The sequence below is a fragment of the Penaeus chinensis genome, chromosome 24 (genome assembly GCF_019202785.1).
Source record: "Penaeus chinensis breed Huanghai No. 1 chromosome 24, ASM1920278v2, whole genome shotgun sequence".
Lineage (NCBI taxonomy): Eukaryota > Metazoa > Arthropoda > Malacostraca > Decapoda > Penaeidae > Penaeus > Penaeus chinensis.
The window spans coordinates 6,381,848-6,389,347 of NC_061842.1; the positions used below are offsets into that span (position 1 = coordinate 6,381,848).

The 7,500-nt window shown below is 42.0% G+C and overlaps 1 protein-coding gene across 1 annotated transcript in view; it reads right to left on the bottom strand.

Annotated features, from left to right (window-relative positions):
* LOC125038325 overlaps nucleotides 1-7,500 on the bottom strand; it is a 39,443-nt gene that overhangs the window by 31,242 nt on the left and 701 nt on the right. The gene's annotated exons all lie outside the window — the stretch shown is intronic.

The window sequence follows — 7,500 nt, forward strand, 5'->3', positions numbered from 1 at the left end:
TTTATGTTTGGACGTAATATCGCATGTATATAATTACCGGTACTCCGATGTTTATTATAGAATACATCATAGACACAGAAAAAAATATTAAGAGTGTTTTTCATTCGGTGATCAAAAGAGAGATATTTGATAGACAAAAATAAGATTCGCTTTACTACAGAACACCGTAAGGATGAACTTTCTACTTGTGTTTCAATTCATTTTTTCGCTCGTGTGAATTTCCTCGCCAGCTTAAGAATCATTAAGTATCATTCATCGATGATTTGTAGTTACTTTAATTAAGGCGCTCGACACTCGCCGTAAAATGCTCGAGAAATCTTATCGGTACAACTTTTCGCAGTTATTATTTCAACCTAGAGTTACGATCCGAAAGCCACTCGACTCCAAAACTGGCACAAATACTTGAAACGAATTAATGAATTTAATGAATTTCGAAGCAAGTTAAAATAAGCTCCCGTCACGAGTGGATATCTCTCTTCCTCTCCCCTCCCTCCCTCCCTCTTCCTCCCTATTCCCTACGCGTCCTGCGCCTCTTCCCTCTTTCATCCTCGCCTGCTTTTCGTCGCTGTCGATAAGTGAAGCAAAAGAATCCCGAGTATGAGGCCAGAGCTAACCTTGTCCCGGCCACGTTGAGTTATAGACATCTTCGAAGCCTTCGAGGTTGAAGAAGAATGGCCCGCCAAGTCGTTTGAAATCTCTTTTCGTCTTTTTTTATGACTTTGAAAAATGGAAATGACTCTTTACCGACCCTTTTCTTCCCACCCCAATTACGCTAACTTTGCTGCTTTTAAAACCCGGGATCCCCACTCGACACGACGCCAAACAACCGCGCGGGATTCAATCCATTTCCGAAAAGATGCCTTTTCCCTCCCGCTAAAACTACAACAAACGAAGTCAAAAGAAGGGATTTAACTCCTCTCCTTCGTGGCTAAGACGCAAGAGGAGGGAGAAAGGAGGAGGGAGGGAGGAGGAGGGAGGAAGGAGGAGGGAGGAAGGAGGAGGGAGGAAGGAGGAGGCAGGAAGGAGGAGGGAGGAAGGAGGGAGGAAGGAGGAGGAAGGAAGGAGGGAGGAAGGAGGAGGCAGGAAGGAGGGGCGTTAGAACGTGATGTTACAGGGAGAAAAGAGGCCGGCGAAGGACAACTCTTTAAGAAGCTATTAGCGTCGCTGGAAAAAGATCTTTGGAGATGAATGGCAAAAAAAAAGGTCCTCCGTGTTGACAAAATGGCAGGAGAGAGATAAGGGGGAAAAAAAAGAGAGAAAAACACTTCAACACAAAATAAAGTTTCATGAGACAATATCCCATTTTTTCTGAAACTTTCCAAAATGATATAGATTAAAAAACGGAAGGATATATATTTTTTCTTCAATTTATTTCCATCTTATCCTTTATCCATCGCGTGCGTGTGCGGTTTTTTTTTTTCTTTTTTAATCCCTAATATCCGATCGATAGAACTCCAAATAAAACAGACTAACGGCCACCTTTGTTTAAAGACCACCAAAACATTTCCAGGATAATAAATCACCGGTTAACCACAACAAAAGGAGCATCACGAGCCCTAAACCATACATTAAAGCGTTAAGTTTCCGCCTCGTCATACCAAGAAAAAAAATGAAAGGGATAAAAAAGGAAAATAAAAAAGATGAAAAGGCAAGCAAGGAAAAAAAAAAGAAAGGGTAAAGCCAAAAAAATAGATAATAAAAGAAAGAGCAGAGCATAAAAAACATGATATAAAAAGCAAAGCAAAATAAAAAAAAATAAATAAAAAAAAACGAAGTGAGAATTAAAAAAAAAAAAAAGCGAAGCAAAAAATGTAAGTAGCATATAGTGTGAAGTTCAATTGGCTGCACCATCGGCTGGCGGAAGGGTTGGCGGCGTGAAAGTGCTCGCCGCGGCCTTCCACGGGGCATCTCCGTCAAAGCGGTGGGCGGGGAAGGGGGGGGGGAGGAAGAGGGGGGGAGAGTGTAGGGAAAGAACGAGGGGATGTGGGTAGAGATAGGTGGGGGTGTAGGGGGGGAAGGGCATAGGGAAAGAACGAGGGGATGTGGGTAGAGATAGGTTGGGGTGGGGGGGGGAGAGAAGGAGAGAGGGAGGCGGGGCACGCTGTGGAGGCTGTGGCGCTTAATTAAGATTAAAAGGCGACTGATTAAGGGCCGTCGACGAAAAAAAGAGAGCGGCCCGCATCTCCTGACCCTCGAGAGTGATAAGTCGCGGCGCTGGAGACGCGGCGGGGAAAAATACGGCTGCTGGCTGACAACTCCTCCTTTCTCTTCAGCTGTCGCCTACCTGCTTCAAAAAAAAAGACCTTTAGATAGATATAGCAACCGAATCCTTAAGCTCAGTTACCGCTGATCTCCAATCTAACCCTCTGTTATCTGTTTCCACATTCGCCTCTTCCACCCTCGCTTTCACTCCAGCCGCAGCCTAACCGGAAGTAGCAGAAAAGAGACGCCTCGGCTCTGCTTCGGCTGCCCGCCTCCAGGAGAAGGCACTTTAGACCTCGTCCGGGATTTCCGCCGGGTTTATAATTACACGGGAGCGCAGCCGGCGACTCCCCCGGTGCTCGAGCGCGAAGTCCAACCCTCGATCGCCTTCTCGGCTCGAAGGGCGCCTCGGATTCCGTGTCTCTGGAGCATGATGATGCTGGAGGCTAATCGTTTCGCCCAAGGAGTTTGTTAGTTCACAGTCTGACAAATGCGTGTAATTGGAAAGAATCTAATTCTGCGGGATATCGATGGAGTCCCTCGTACAGTTACGCTATATCGGGCTTTGCGATGCTGCTGCAACGGCCTTCCATGTTGCAAAGGCATAAAGCGCCGAGTTGCGTGATTGATTCAACAAGTGTGCAGGGAACGGGCGGCGCTGCTCCATCGAGTGTTAAACAAGGTAATGTCAACGTAGCAGGGCGGCCAACACGCTCTGTCGTGCTGTTGCTAAAGGATTTCGCTCGTGGTTCAAGAGCCACGCTTTGCTCAACAGGTCCTTTGGCTTCTGTGCGGCGTTGAGAATTCCCACGGCGGCGGCGGCGGCGGCGACGGCGGCGGAGTGCGAGGCGCGCTGATGCTCACTGCGGCAGCGCAGCTCGCGTGCAACCGCAGGCCTTCACACGGAATGTATAGCGTTTCGTTGAAGAGTTTATGAACCTATATTGATTCAGTGTTTAGATTCTCTTCCTGAAGATGTTGGTCCGAATCTGTCCACTTCTCGCCGCAGCTGTTCTTATATCGTTAAGATATTTCTGAATGCTCGAGAACTGTCAATCAGTACATAGCTTAAAACATTATAGAATTTACCAGCGGAAACAAGATTTTATGTTCCATTCAACCCTCAAGAAATAAACTTGAAGTCGCTGCCGTCCCTCCTGCGCCAAACAGTGATTGGATCCATTATATGCAATTTGGATAATGATATAGGCGGAGCGACAAAAATTCCATTCATGAAAGAAAAGCAAAATGGAATGCTGAAAACTGAAACGTGACTGATCTTAATATCGACAAATGAAAGGGTCTGAAGTGGGAGCGAGTGCGTTGGCAAAATTCGAGAAAGAAGCTAGTGACATAGCAGTATATTTACAGCCATTTACAGTGTTCTGAAAGTCAGAGAGTTGAATACACTGTAATATCGCCATTGAGTTTAGTGTATTACATTATCGACAGATTTATGTTATACGAGAAATGTTTGCATTGCAAAAAAATATTTTGTAATTCCGGAGCTGTGCATCTCTATAACATAAATAAATTAAGAGCGTCATTTATAAGAGATATGTGCACAACTGAAATGTAAAAATCTTTTGTATTATGAAAGACCTACTTTACAACAATAAGGGAATATATGTGTCATACACACACAAGTGTATGGTTATATTTGTCCTTTTTGTTTGATGCCATGGGACTGTTGTTTATAATACGCAATGTATGGTGACAAATGAGTCAGGGACAGTCTATAATTACCGGTGCCGTGCGCGCGCGTGTGTTTGTGCGTGCGTGAGAGCATTGACGTTTTTAATTTTTTCAGACGTTTCACTGCAAAATTTGAAATTTAATTTGGCTTTCTAAAGTGCATGTATTCAAGCAGTGATAATCATGGGATGTTTGCATGCAATGACGATTTAGTTGCATCGTTTTGCAAGAAATACATAAACCGTTGTAATTTGAAATAGGACATGTGCGAATGAAAATAAATGTGACCTAATGTGAAACTCCTTTTCTTCTTTTATTCAATAAATCAAATGCAATTTCACAATGTAGAAACCACTACCGAATCAAATTACATAAATAAAAATTAATACAAGTTTCCCTCATCAATTTTGCTGCTAGTTTAAGTTTACTGAAGTTTGAAGGCAGAGTAAATCTTTGATGACCGATACTGTGTGTGTGTGTGTGTGTGTGTGTGTGTGTGTGTGTGTGTGTGTGTGTGTGTGTGTGTGTGAAAGGAGTAATCACAGCCATTTAGTTACTAATTAGTGTTCAGTAAATTCTGATTCCTTATTAGAATCAAAATAATTAACTTCCATCCATCATGTCTTTAAAACCTGTGTTACATTATTGTCTCGATGCTTAATGTAGCACGCGCTACTTTTGCATAAACAAAACGATTTAATTGAAGACAAGAGTATAACAATTCTTATTTATCATCAAAATACAATCTGAAACTGAAGACAAATAACACTACAGTTAGGCAGCTGACTAATGTTCCTTTTCTTTCACCTTCGAATTAACAAACTTCCACACATGTCAAGGAAGATTTACTGCGCCCGTCGTCCGTCGCCGAAATCACAAGAGCGCGTGGACGAGACTGATAACTGTTTAAATGTACTGCCAAAGGGACTTGTAATCTAAGTACGTGATTGATTGCTGGGCCACTGAGGAGTTGTGGGCGTGGTGTCCCATCACGGGCGTGGAGGCGAAGCACGGGCGCGGGAGAGAGGCGTGGCCGTGAGAGAGGAAAGGTATAATTACAGAAGACTGGGCGCGCAAAGGTGATGGAGGAGACCTTGCACACATACGCAGAAATAAATGCAAATCTGTTACTGTAGACATATCTATCGGATAGCTAGATGGATAAACCTATATCTATCAGACAGGTAGACAGATAATGCATTTATTTCTTCGTATATGCAAGGCCGTACATATGAATACTCATTGGGTCGGGCCTCATGTTTAACAAACTGGCCGCTCGACACAGGCGAGGACGAGTGAGGTCGGCGACGGAGTAAGCAGCCGCCGGAGGAAGATAAAGAGAGGTCGATAAGGCTTATGAATGGAACAAGTAATGAATTGGGAGGAGCGGGGATGCGATGAGTGTGTAATATGCTTGTGTGTGAGAGCGAGGCCGATTACAGGGCGGTGTTGTATGGGTGTGGGTGTTGCAAGTTGATGATTTAGGTGTTGTGTGGGTGCGGGTGTGTGTGTGGGTGTAGTTCGTCGATGATTTAGAGCGCTTGAGTGTAGAGAGGGTATATCAGTGTGAAACAGGCTGCGCGATACAGTTAGTAGGTAATGATCCACACGGGTGGTGCTACTGACGTATGGGTAATGTCGTAGACAACTGAAACGTGTGGTAGACAAGCTAAGGACTCGATAGGCAATTGCAAAGAGATAAAGGACAAGGAAAATGGGTCTGTTCACTTTAATATGATGAAGCCGATGTTGGGAAGAAATCAGCTGACGCCTCCTCTGTTCCCATACTACCTGAAGGGCTGAGCTCATGAGGCCAAGAGGAAAATGTGTTTCTATGGACAAGGTGCGTGTAGGGAATTGTTAGCAGGTGATATAGGTTTGGATGATTGATGAGTGACAATGACGGTTAAAAAAAAAAAAGGGTGAACACATAACACCACTCACACAAGAGGACTAACAGTGAATGTCAAAAATACTTTATCTTTACGCGTGAGTGAGTTGCGTTCATAGTTACATAACATCCAATTATCAGTGACTATGAACAATGATTCTCTCCTTTATCAAGTCACACACCTTCCAATTAGCAGAATCCAGCTTTAAGACAACCGAGATTTCGTTTTTAAAGGCATTGCAAAGGTCCCTATGTCAGTAACACGAGAAAGAACTCGATAAAAAAAAAGATTTTTTTAGGCCATTACTACTGATTACTGTCCACGCGAATAGGACGAGTTTCCGGTTCATAAAACAAGCCGAAAGTATTAACCGTGAACAGGTGCAACACAGGTGTACAAAGTTGGGTAAGCGCGTGGAATTTTTAATGTGTTCTTATATCACGATTTCGAGTGTTCATACTGGGAAGAAGTATAGATGAAAATAATATATAGACATGTATTTCAACGAGCATGCAATCAACTGTGTGCAAAGTCGCCTGTGCCTGGCAGAATGCGGTATTGTATGCGTGTCTGTTAACTTGTGTTTATGTGGCCGCCAGCACACGCACCTGTAAATGTCTCTTTTAGGTGAGATTTAGAATGTAATAAATGATGATATATAAGTTGTAGTGGTAGTAGTGGTAGTGGTGGTAGCGATAATAATAGTAGTACTAGTAATAGTAGTAATAATAGTGGTAGTTGTAGTAGTACTTATAGTAGTGGTGGTGGTAGCAATAATAATAGTAATAGTAACAGTAGTAGTAGTATTAATAGTAGTGGTGGTTGTGGTAGTAATAACAATACTAATAGTAGTAGCAGTAATAACAGTAGTATTAGTACTAGCAGTAAAGGTGGTAGTAATAATAATAGTAGTAACAATAAGAGTATCAGTATTAATGTAATAGTAGTAGTATGATATATAGTAGTAGTAACAGTAGTGGTAGTAGTCGTGGTAATAGTAATAGTAATAATAATAGTAATAGTAGTAGTAGTAACAGTAGTAGTAGTATTAGTATTAGTAGTAGTAGTAGTAGTGGTAGTAGTAATGGTAATAGTAGTAATAATAGTAGTAGTAGTAGTAGTAGTAGTAGTAGTAAAAGTAGTTGCACTAATAGTAACAGCAGCAAAAGTAGAAGTAGAAGTAAAAGTAGAAGCAGAGGTAGATGTAGAAGAAGGAGAAGAAAAAGTAGAAATAATAGTAATGACAATATAAAAATGAAATAAATAAAGTGACAGCTCACACACTACGATATATGATACATCAGTGTTTTGTCAGGATAATACACGTGCTTAATGATCCTTCTTCATCAAATAATACAAAAAAATGTCGAATACAAATACTCCGTTACATACTGAAATGTGATATAACATAATAAGTTATCTATAATTTATTTGATTTCACATACAATGTACTACACACTTTATCCCAACCACTGTAAGTACATTCCAGCACAGAACCAGCCCAAGCATCGTTATTAATTTAAAGAAGTGTGTGAGAGCAAAACTTCTATATAACAGTATTCCATCGGATTAAGAAGTGAACATTGGTGTATAGAACAACCAACCGCTATATCGGGGTTGCGTTCATATTGAAAAATTGCGTATGGGCGAGGCGAGGCGCTAGCCAAACGTACGATAACTGTAATCAAGTAACAAGTATTATCTCACTTTG